The 12,599-nt window shown below is 41.9% G+C and overlaps 1 protein-coding gene across 2 annotated transcripts in view; it reads right to left on the bottom strand.

The window, feature by feature from the left end:
* The window catches only part of SLC6A1 (solute carrier family 6 member 1), a 116,709-nt gene that overhangs the window by 49,512 nt on the left and 54,598 nt on the right, over window positions 1-12,599 (bottom strand). The gene's annotated exons all lie outside the window — the stretch shown is intronic.

Here is a 12,599-nt window from a genome sequence, read left to right as displayed (position 1 = left end):
AAAAAAAAAGGCTTTAAAAATTATGCAAATGAGCCTAAGTCTCTCCATTCTCCATAGAAGTTAATGGAGACTACAGCCCCTCAGGCTCATCTGCATAGGGTTTAAAGAGTATTTTCTTTAAAATCAAGGGCATAAGTTAAAAGAAGAGCAGATCCTGATAAAGGGGCATTCACCAACATGTAAGTGTATTTGGTTTATAATCCATGATCCGGATGGTAGATTACCTTAAAGTACTATGATTTAGATTCCTACAACTAAATCAACTGAAGACTGTATATTATAGATACTAGATTTATATGGTGACAGGCCTGGCAAATTTCATCAAATGGGGGAGCATGAAGTGTGTAAAAAGTAGTAGAAACAAGCGGTGCAATAGTTATATGAAGTTTATAGGCTGTGTGAGCACTAAGGATTAGTAACTTGTGTTGAGCAGAAAGTGTTCAAAGAGAAGATGGTAGGGAGAGGTTGCAGAGTATTGTATAATACAGCATGCAGTTCAGAGAGAGACAGAAAAAGTTCTGTGGAAACTAGAATGGAAGTACTGATAGTAAACAGGCTATACATTTTAGCTCACAATTCTGTGAAGAATATGTCTTCATCCACAGACCTGTACACACTCAGTTCTCAACTACACACAGAGAGCAGTGTCAGATGACCTCCGTCTTCCCTCTTGATTTGTGAAATATATATATATACTAGCTGTAGCTCCTGGCGTTGCCCGGGATAGTAAATAACTGCTCTTAGCTTCAATAAAAATAGAATGGGTTAACAAAAAATATTTTATTTGTATCTATAGACTGTCTCTTTCAGTGACTGTCTGTCGCTGGCAGTCTCTTTCAGTGATTGTCTGTTGCTAGCAGTCTCTTTCAGTGACTGCCTCTGTCACTGGCAGTCTCTTTCAGTGACAGTCTCTTGCTGGCGGTCTCTTTCAGTGACTGGTGGTTGCTTTCGGTTACTGTCGCTGGCAGTCTCTTTCAGTGACTGTCTGTCTCTGGCAGTCTCTTTTAGTGACTGTCTGTCACCAGCACTCTCATTTAAGTGACTGTCTGTCTCTGGCAGTCTCTTTCAGTGACTGTCTGTTGCCGGCAGTCTCTTTCAGTGACTGTCTGTTGCTGGCATTCTCCTTTCAGTGACTGTCTGTCACTGGCATTCTCATTTCAGTGACTGTCTGTTGCCGGCAGTCTCTTTCAGTGACTGTCTGTTGCTGGCATTCTCATTCCATTGACTGTCTCTGTCCCCTACTGTCACTTTGTCTATGGGGGGATATATCAGAAGTGTCTGAGAGCAGAACTGCTCTAGTTCCCCATCAGAGAATAAAATTACAGCTGATCTCTGATTGTTTTTTATAGGCAACTGGAAGTTTATCTCAGACATTTCTGATCTCCCCCTATCTCTGTATCTCTATCCATCTAACCTCACACAAGCGTCTTCTATTCACTGCCTATTGTAGCCAATCAACACTTCTATTAATGCCCTGTGGCACAACAGCAACCAATCAAGGCTCAGCTTCCAACTGCCATAGGAGCAGCAGCAGCAGCAGACAATGGCTCCAGTATGTGGTGGGTAATTAGTGGATTTTGGAAAGCGCTGGGTGAAAATTTTGGCTCAAAAGTGATCTGAGACGTTCCATGAATCACAGGCAACAACTGTGCTAAATTTGGTGATTGTAAACGCAACGGTACAGATTCCTTTAGCGGACATACATACATACACATACATCCAACTTTATATAATATATATATATATATATATATATATATATATATATATATATATATATATATAACCTTATTCTGTCAAATCTAATCATTTCATTCTAATAGGAAGGGCAAGAATCTCTTTAAAGGTTTATATTAAAGGATATAAAATTGCCAGTTTTCTTTGTCTGATTCCATTATTGTAACTTTGGAATTATCACCGGGAATTTTTTTTTCTCCTGTCCCAAAAATCTAGCATAATTGTTTAGCCAACAGCGACGTGAATGTTAACAATAGGATCAGACATTGTAATTGTAGGCTACATGCAGTTTCAGCAGGAACATCTCCCTATGATCACTGGTACATAGCGTAAACAACAAATGCTCAGCTTTTTTTTCTAGTAAATACACAAAATCACAATAAAATTCTAAAAAACACTGTTCGATACCATAAGCCATTTGCCAGATTTGAAAAATGTCACTGCAATCTTCTAGCAATTGCTGGTAAAATACTCTAGTCTGACAATACCAGTAATCCTGGATATTGTATTCTTCTAGAAAAACGCCATTTCATCCACTGTACAAAGATATAAATGGACACCTCACACAGAAAAGAAAAACTAAACCAAATTGGAAGAAACTAAAACGGAAGAAAAGATTTTCCAGATAATATTTAGATTGTATCAAAGTCAAATCAATCCATTTTATTCATACAGGTTGTCAAATCCATGTAATAAGACATATAGAACATAAAAACATTCAAAAACCCAACGCTGAAAACTACTTTTACAAACTTGTTTTCAAATACTAAGAGTAAAGGAAGCAATAAACAAAAAAATAACATAATAATCAGAATAATATCCTGTAAAATAACCAACAAATACCTAAATACCAAAAAATCACAATAACATAATAAGTAGCACAAAAGTTTCTAGAAATGCATGTCATAAAATGATATTATCCCTTGCAATTTGGGAAGATATAAGTTAGCGAAGGAATAAATGAAGTTATCAAGTAGTTAGCAAGTCTTAGCATAGCTCACAGCAATCTATGGAGGGGACTAAGATTCAACAGACTTTCATAATCATATCTACCTAAAACTTTGAGTCATTATCCTGCGCTACATCTCATAAACTTTAGTTTAAGTAAGATCCATGCATACAGTTAAAGGGAACCTGTCACCACATTTTTCATAAATACTGCTAGTGACAGGTTCCCATAGAGCCCTATTAACTAACTGACTCCCTTCTTTTAGCTAAAAATAGTTTCCCTCACATCCCCATAAAATAAACTATGCTCTCTTACCTGGCAAACATTCATATTGAGCTGCAAATCGAAGTGTGCTTACCCTCCTCAGCAGAATCCAGTAGCTCCTCTACATGTGCCATGCCTCCATTTTATCATTCAGCACTTTATGTGACCAGGGTGATGCCATCTAAGGTTCTTTAGCTCCCTCTATATGCAAAATCTACCCCATGTATGTATCTGATCACATGAAATCACAGCATGTCTCCATAGAGGATAGGGAGGAGTAGAAGTCCACGGAGGTTGCTGTGATTTCATGTGATCTGATTCATACATGGGGCAGATTCTGCATATATAAGGGACTAAAGTACCTTAGATGACATCACTGACTTCACATAATGGCACATGGGGACGAGACACTGAATTCTGCCGAACAATGTGAGGGAAACAATTTTAGAACCACATATCCCATCATTCCTTAATTTCTTCTTTTTGGGTTTCTTGGCATATCAAGACATGAGCCTTAAAATGATCCATTTTTCAAGATAATATTATCTCTAAAAAGTGATATGCCTCTTGTGTCTATACTTGGCTATACCACAATTTTGTATTGAATTGGTTTTAAAAGAACTTGGATTCTTCACCAAATTCATGCCTGAGGATGAGACACATCTGTACAGGTTTTTTCTACTTGTGAATAATTATATTAGAGTTCCTGTTCATCTGAATACAGCACAGGCCATATTTTTCTAGCTTTACCTGCAGCAGTATAATGAACATTGGTCTATGGACCTACTTTGTCATCTAACTGGTTAGCCTAATCCCAACGACGTTAACCCAGTGTACCGATTGCTAGTCAATAGTCACAAGTGGACCTACAGAACACGTATCCAGACTTCAGTCAAAAGTCCAGGTTCAGTTCAATCCCCCATTCCCAGCCACTGGTAACACCCACAATCAGTGTGTTCGAATTCGTGGCCGGTTCCACGAACCCAAACATTTTGTCTTCGTTCAGCCAAATTTGCTTGACTCTAATACTGATGGGTCCTCTTATAACTAGTAGTCACCCTTTAACCTAGACCTGGACTTTTCTGTGATGAGGACCCAAAGCAGCTAACTCGCTAAGGATTCTCATGGCAATTGAGACCTACTCTGAAATGAGTTTAAAGCACCAGGAGTTAAAGGGATATTCTCATCAGGGCATTGAGATTTAATTGAATTCAACTAACATACAGATATATTTCTTATATTGCATGTTATTAAACAAATCTACCTTTGTGAAGATAATTTTGCATATATAAAGCCATGAAACAAAGGTGAACAAAGAAACATGGTGGTGGAATGAGGTGGTTGTATCCAAGGACAACAATCTTGTTTCTAAGGGACAACTTTGCTGCATTTATGGAAAATTATCTTCACTCAGCTACATTATTTTTAATAGCATGCAATTGAAGAAATTTATGTATATGAAGATGAATTAACTTTTATTCCATTCCAGATTCTCTGGTCTGATTAGACAAATATTGAACTTTTTGGTGTTAATTCCAAGAGAAATGTGTGGAGAAAACCAAGCGCTGCTCATCACCTGCCAAATACAATCCCAACAGTGACACATGGTGGTGGCAGCATCATGCTATGGGGGCAGGGACAGGATGACGGGTTGCTATTAAAGGAAAGATGAATGCGGCCAAGTATAGAAATATCCTGAATGAAAACCTCTTCCAGAGTGTTCTGGACCTCAGACTGGGCGGAAGGTTCACCTTCCAACAAGACAATGACCCAAAGCCCACAGCTAAAATAACACAGCAGAAGCTTCATCTCTGTGATCTCTGTGACCATTCCTGACTGGCCCAGCCAGAGCTCTGACCTAAACCCAATTGAGGATCTCTATGGAAGGACTTGAAAATGACTCCCACCAACGTTCACCATCCAACCTGAGGGGACTGGAGAGGATCAGCAAGGAAGAGCCAGAGGATCCCCAAATCCAGGGGTGAAAAACTTGTAGCATCCTTCCCAAGAAGACCCCTGGCTGTACTGCTTCTACTCAATACTGAGCAAAGGGTCTGAATACTTATGACCATGTGATATTTCAGTTTTCCTTGTTTAATAAACTATCAAAAATATCTACATTTCTGATTTTTTTCTATCAAGATGGGGGCAGACTGTACATCAATGGCCAAAAAAAGAACTCTTTGATCTTACCAATTGGCTGCAATGAAGCAAAGAATGAAAAATGGAAAATACACTGAGTGATGTCACAAAAGAGATAATACACACAGTGATGTCACAGTAGAGAAAAAATATGCACAGTGATGCCACAGTGCAGGTACAATGCACACAGTGAGGTCTCAAGACTGAGATAATACATACAGTGATATCATATCCAATGATAATGAATGCAGTGATGTCAGAATACATGGATTTGCAAACAGTGATGTCACAATACAGAGTTGCATATTAAGAAATTATTAAGAACAAAAATGACAGATATAGGGGCTTATTTAATAAGGGTCCGCAGATCGCATTTTCCGTCAGACTGTTCATGGTTTTCGGGGATTGACCCGCTGGGACAGGGATTTAGCAGGGGATTGTGTTCGCAAGTGATTGGATTTTGGCGCAGTGGAGCCGGCTTTCATGCGCCAGAAATCGGGGGGTGCGCCATGCGACGATCAGACTGATTCGGACTGAGCGTGGGATTTAAGATTAAAATTGTGTCGCAACCAATACACTTACATGCACCAGGAAGAAGATGGTGAACTCTGGTGCACCTGAGCGGGGAAGCGACAGATGCAAGATATCAGGCGCAGGATCTTAGTGAATCGCATGCACTTTCAGGAACTCCGAGGGGGTAGTAAATGTGCCCCAAAATGTCACCTTATATACTATGGTATCATAGCATTGGACAAAACCACATCATACAGGCAGAATATCCATGTATGTGAATTATTAATTATAACATTACATGATTACAAAAAGTACTGTTTCAGAACAGGTATATACAGACTTTCTAGCCTAAATCACTTTTCAGATTTGGTAGGAGAAGGAAAAAAATTTTCCAAAACCCAGATGTTACTCAGCAAAACATTGCATAAAATACCAGAATAAACTCTGGTATCACAGCCCCCATTATACATTTCTCTACAAGTTCTAATCCTATAATAAACATATACTGTATATTAAAACCATAATTCAATGTTTGTCCCTGCATAGAAATCAAATAAACCTTTGAATTAGTAATAGTACAAATACAATATTCCCGCTCTGCCGTCACAGTTGACATTTTGGTAAAATAAAGATGGTCAGTAATGACTTATTCTGGGTGGAGGATAAGGCCCTGATGTTATCACAGCAAGCTGCCATCCTGGGTAAAAAAGCGGCTTTGAGTCCTCTTCAAACATCCTTAGCAGACGTAAAGATCCATCACGCGTCGTTAAGGTGAAAAGCTGGTGCGAGCACCGGACTGGAACTTCTGGTTAAAGTTCGATTATGGAGACCCAACCCCACAATGTGCAGTACAGACCCAAACATTGCAGTTTGGTTCAGCTCAATCCTCATCATGGGTCTTGCCAATAACCACTTTTTTGTATTGAGGTGCAGTGTAGGGGCAGGTAAGAAAACCAAGAACAAAAACAAAACTCTTCCTCTGTTTATTGAGTGGCCCACAATGGCTGAACAAGGGGTATAAAGATAGTCTCTTAGTGGCTTCAACATACACCACTAGCTGCTATGGGGTTCTATCTGGTATTGTGCACCCAAGGGGGGATGGACATCCTTCATTCTGGGACCAACCTAATCACACAATACATATAGTAACAGCACTAACATAGTAGCACTAAGACTTCCGACCCAAGTCATAACATTATAGTGTCTATTATAAATTGTAGGTCAGTATTAATGTTCTTAAGATGAAGCTTAGACTTAAGCCAGAAGTTCTGGGTCGGTGTTTGGCTCAGCCTCAAACCCAAACTCGAATAGACTTGCAGGCAAGATGGCAGAACAATGATAGATGGTTAAAAGCAGTTGATTTAGGGGCGAAGCAGTCACAGTTATGACTGACTCCTAAGTAAGGCCTAGAGAACGGCATTGTACCACAATTGTCACAATGTTATGTTATGTCTGGAGTGTTGACTAAGCCTGGGGGGAACAGGATTCTCAGGAAGGGTTCTCCACCCCCAGAAGGATCCAGAACCTCTCAGGCTGAGTCAGGTTCCCAGAGGGAGGCTAATTTTTGAGATTTTCCTTGTCTCACATAAATTTTACCACAGCTCCACGGCTCCACAGCTTCCATAATCTCACAGTCTCAAGACTTTGTTACCACATATGGGCAGGAATTTTGGATTAATGCCAAATCAATTTTTTATGAAATTCGTATTGGCTTTCGCTTTGTTAAATCCGATTTTCTCACCTGTAAAGCTACAGCAAGGACAATGAGAGACTAGTGAGTTGAGCAAATACAGGACCCCGAGGTATAAAGCAATAACTATTACATCTCTCTCAAATGCCTAAGCTCTTTCACTGTCCTAGACCACTAGGGACGCTAACATAAAACCATTTATTGCATCTCTCACAGCCCTAGGCCACCACTAATTCTTTCTTTATCCACTTAAGGACACAGGTTACACAGTCACTAACTTCTTCACTGTTTTAGAATTTCCAGTAGATTATTTAGTAACCTCTTCAGTGTTCTAGACCAACAGGTACACTAACATCAATCTCTTCAGGGTACAGGATAATCTGGAATACGGATATTAACCATGTATGATGTCATGAACAGCCTCAATACACTAGACCACTTGTTATATGGATAATATCCACTTCACTACTATAGACCTACAGTATATTGACACATTCTTACCTTGAGCACTGTGTATATTGTCATTCCACTTCATTGCCCTAGACCTCTCGGGATGTAGGCAGTCAATAACCTTCTCCGTGCTAGCCCTGCAAGCTATTTACTACCTTTTACCAGAATACTGTATGGCCTTGTAAATCTAGCTACTGTCAATTGTGAGGACAATTAATTTTAATGTGGATTTTTTTTTTTGCTCTGTATTGCTCTTAGTTCTTTAAACTAAAGTTTCCGGAGAACATGTCGTGAAATCCAGCTGATAGTTGGATATAGACCAGGAGTGAAGGGAATATGTGCGTAGGAGTGGGGGTAACGTTGCGCCAGGACCTGTGAGCTTTTAGACACAGAATCAGGAATAGAAAGAAAGATAAAAGGAAAGATAAAATAAGATAATGAGAAGTGTATAAGAAGCTAGAGAAAGTTTGCTTGTCTTCCAACTTCTGAAATTATAATAATGACTACAAGAAATATACCTGAAGTCCCCAGGTTACGTTCAAAAAAGGTTATACGGGCAGTCCCCGGGTTACGAACAACATAGGGTCCAATTTTTTTTACAATTGTTTCTATTGGCTACTAACTGTTTCTCACATGCATATAATTATAGTGGATATGAGTCACCTTTGGAGCCTGTTTGTCTACTGCCATCTATACCTAGAACCAGGTCTTTAATGACAAACTGCTATTGATGGTGCGTCCATCATCAAAATACGTTCTGGTGAGACATCTACTGTGTGGCTGCCTTTATGATTGACGGACATCCGCCGATTAACTTCCAGATGCATTGAGACAGTGCTGATGTGTGTATGGCATTGTTATGCACACAGCTGTCAGCATAGTCAGCTGACTCATAGGTCAGCTGACTTAGCTTTCAACATAGTCAGCAGACCTATCCTACGGGGCAGAAGGCCCCCCTGTGCCACCCATACAATGCCAGATGCTGGATCTACTCACTAGCGATTCCAACTGAAGTCCCTGTCTTCTTATTGGTTGGTCGAGTATGCTCTGACTGGCTGGCTCTAACCGGTTTGTTTTCTGTGGTCAGCTGACTCAACCCTCATTCTATGAAATGCCTTACAATTGGCCTTTTTGGCTAGTGGGAATGTATTATGTCTAGAGATGAGCGAGTATACTCGTCCAAGCTTGATGCTCGTTCGAGTATTAAGGTACTCGAAACGGCTCGTTGCCCGGACGAGTATTTCCCCTGCTCGAGATCGAGCATTTAATTAAAAAAACAAAGTGAAGAACAATGAAGAATAGAATAAAAACAGTGAACACAGGATCATTTAAGTGAAAAACACAGTGAAGAACACTGTGAAGAATAGATTACAGATGTTCAGCACATCTGCTTACTTGTCGGGAGATACGCGCGGAACGGTGCAAACAAAATACTATGTGAAGAACAATATATATATATGTGTGAAGAACACATTGAAGAACATGGTGAGCAGGACAGAGACATCGGGGAACAGGACAGAGACATCGGGGAACAGGACAGAGACACCGGGGAGCAGGACAGAGACACCGGGGAGCAGGACAGAGACATCGGGGAGCAGCACAGAGACATCGGGGAACAGGACAGAGACACCGGGCAGCAGGACAGAGACATCGGGGAGCAGCGCAGAGACATCGGGGAGCAGCGCAGAGACATCAGGGAGCAGCGCAGAGGCAATGGGGAGCAGCGCAGAGGCATCGGGGAGCAGCGCAGAAACATCGGGAAGCAGCGCAGAGGCATCAGGGAGCAGCGCAGAAACATCGGGGAGCAGCGCAGAGGCATCGGGGACAGCGCAGAGGCATGGGGCAGCAGCGTAGAGGCATGGGGGAGCAGCGCAGAGGCATGGGGGAGCAGCGCAGAGGCATGGGGGAGCAGCGCAGAAACATCGGGGAGCAGCGCAGAGGCATAAGGCAGCAGCGCAGAGGCATCGGGGAGCAGCGCAGAGGCATCGGGGAGCAGCGCAGAAATATCGGGGAGCAGCGCAGAGGCATAAGGCAGCAGCGCAGAGTCATCGGGGAGCAGCGCAGAGGCATCGGGGAGCAGCGCAGAGGCATGGGGCAGCAGTGCAGAGGCATCGGGGAGCAGCGCAGAAACATCAGGGAGCAGCGCAGAGGCATAAGGCAGCACCGCAGAGGCATCGGGGAGCAGCGCAGAGGCATCGGGGAGCAGCACAGAGGCATGGGGCAGCAGCGCAGAGGCATGTGGCAGCAGCGCAAAGGCATCGGGGAGCAGCGCAGAGGCATCGGGGAGCAGCGCAGAGGCATGGGGCAGCAGCGCAGAGGCATCGGGGAGCAGCGCAGAGGCATGGGGGAGCAGCGCAGAGGCATGGGGCAGCAGCGCAGAGGCATCGGGGAGCAGCGCAGAGGCATCGGGGAGCAGCGCAGAGGCATGGGGCAGCAGCGCAGAGGCATCGGGGAGCAGCGCAGAGGCATCGGGGAGCAGCGCAGAAACATTGGGGAGACTTCAGTGGAAGAAGAGGAGCGGATCCCGGGACAGCGTATCTCCCAACAAGTAAACAGATGTGCAGAACATCTGTAATCTATTCTTCACTGTGTTTTTCACTTAAATGATCCTATGTTCACTGTGTTCACTGTTTTTATTCTATTCTTCACTGTTCTTCACATCTGCTAACTTTTCGGGAGATAATATACACGCGGAACAGTGAAGAATAGATTGCAGCTGTTTGCATACATCTGCTAACTTATCAGAAGACATTCTTTTTCAATTAAATAACACATTTCATTCCCGAACCATGGTCCCTTTGAAAAATGCTCGAGTCTCCCATTGACTTCAATGGGATTCGTTATTCGAGACGAGCACTTGAGCATCATGAAAAGTTTGTCTCGAATAACGAGCACTCGAGCATTTTAGTGCTCGCTCATCTCTAATTATGTCACCTTTAAATAGTCAGCATTTGCGGGCAGAAGCCACTTCAGCCCTGATCAAGCCGTTTTAATGGTGAAACATCTGGCCCCAAATTTGCAGCTGTATGTACGTTCCCGCTATATTGGAATCCTTGCGCTATTGTGTCATTTCACTTAGGACATCTACATTGAAATACAGTATCTTAATGAAATGTAATAAAAGTTATATTGCACAGTCTGACTGATTGCACAGTCTTTTGGAAAATATAAGGTCTCTAAAAGTGAATTGGTAGCTTTAACATGGCTGCAGGGGATCCTGGCTACCATGTCTTCATGTGACAACTTAATAATTCTTCTATTTTAAAGGCAACACGAGAGAAGAAATTTCCTACTCTCAGAACGGATTGTCCCAGTTTTGTTACCAGCGTCAGTCCCAAATGACAGCTTCTGCCTGTATGATGGTAACAGTATATTCTATCTCTATTATAACACTGGCATGAAGCTAATAATTACAGTGCATGGGCAGAATAATTGCATCCTAATAGGATATAGAATGAACACATCAGGGAACGTTACAATAGACAGACAGGAGGAGTTAACCTCGCTATTATCGCTGGCATGCTACGAAGTGTGCCTATAAAGGAAAGGAAAAAAAAACTATCATTATTATGGATGATTGTGATGCAACTATCACATGGGAATACAGACTGCTTCGTGCCAAATTGCCTAAATTATCCAAACTAGAACTTGCCTTTTTTCCAGCTCCTCCACTCAATGTAGATGGAAGACTTTTTCAGATGACATATAGAGGCTGCATTGCCACAAAAGACACTATCATTCACTACAAAATGTGGATCTGGTGGGCAGGGGCGGATTCAGACTTCCATGGATCCTGGGCGGTATGAATACTATAACCCCTACAAGAATCAAGCTTCTTGGAGAATGGGGGATGTTTCCATTTTGTCGGCCTTAAATTTGCAATTTCAGGTCCTAAAATGGCTATTCTGTACATGTGAAACAAGCACGGGAACAGATGTACAAGGATTTCATGGATGAAGGTCACAGTATAAAACTTGGGTCGCCATGGCCCTACCCAAACCACCTTTATTAAAATACACTAATGCTAGTGGGAGAACTGTGACCAGGTAGAACAGGGTATGGTTTCTAACATAAAATCAACCTTCATGAGCTTACATGAAGAAAAAGCTTTTGTTGGATCCATTACAACAGAGCCAAGGCAATAGGAGTATAAAGAAATGAAGTGCACTTACACTGTTCTGGCTCCTCATTATCTGGATTTGGTCTTGTTGTGTAAACACTTTACGTGGTCAGACATAGAGAGGATCAAATGATCACTACAGCCAATCAGTGGCCTCCATAATCACAGAAACAGGAGAAGTGACGTCACTTGCTATTTTTGTCTATGTTATTGTCTGTTGTTCTGGTTTATTTGACAAAGACCCCGTTCAGGGCCACGTCAAGGGAGTGAGGAGCCAGAGCACGGTGCTAAAATTATGTATATTCTCTTGTGCCTTGTCAAAACCCTTGTTATAATAATATGCACATAGAGTGTTCAAACCTTTCAAGTCTCAGTTGATAAATTTTCTCTAAGCGGCCTAACCATCCCCTGCTGTTCCACCAACCCATGTACAAAATTGCAGTAATGCCATAAATATGCAAATAAATCACACATTTTTGCTTACGTGAGCCCACCATTAAGTAATAATTCCCTACTTGGAAACTTAAAGGAAATTACCCACTTAAAAAAAACTAAAAAAATGATTGAAATACTTTTATGTGGTTGGTCTCCTTTAATAAAGGCAGAATTTTGGGGTGCATGTATTTCTCAATTTCTCAATTCATTGGGGGAGATTTATCAGAAGTGACTGAGAGCAGAACTGTTCTAGTTACCAAAGACAACCAATCAGAGCTCAGCTTTCACTTTCCCACAGC

Source organism: Engystomops pustulosus, chromosome 10, assembly GCF_040894005.1.
Source record: "Engystomops pustulosus chromosome 10, aEngPut4.maternal, whole genome shotgun sequence".
NCBI classification, from domain to species: domain Eukaryota; kingdom Metazoa; phylum Chordata; class Amphibia; order Anura; family Leptodactylidae; genus Engystomops; species Engystomops pustulosus.
Note: the sequence above shows the minus strand (reverse complement) of the source record. Positions and strands in the feature narration are given on the sequence as shown.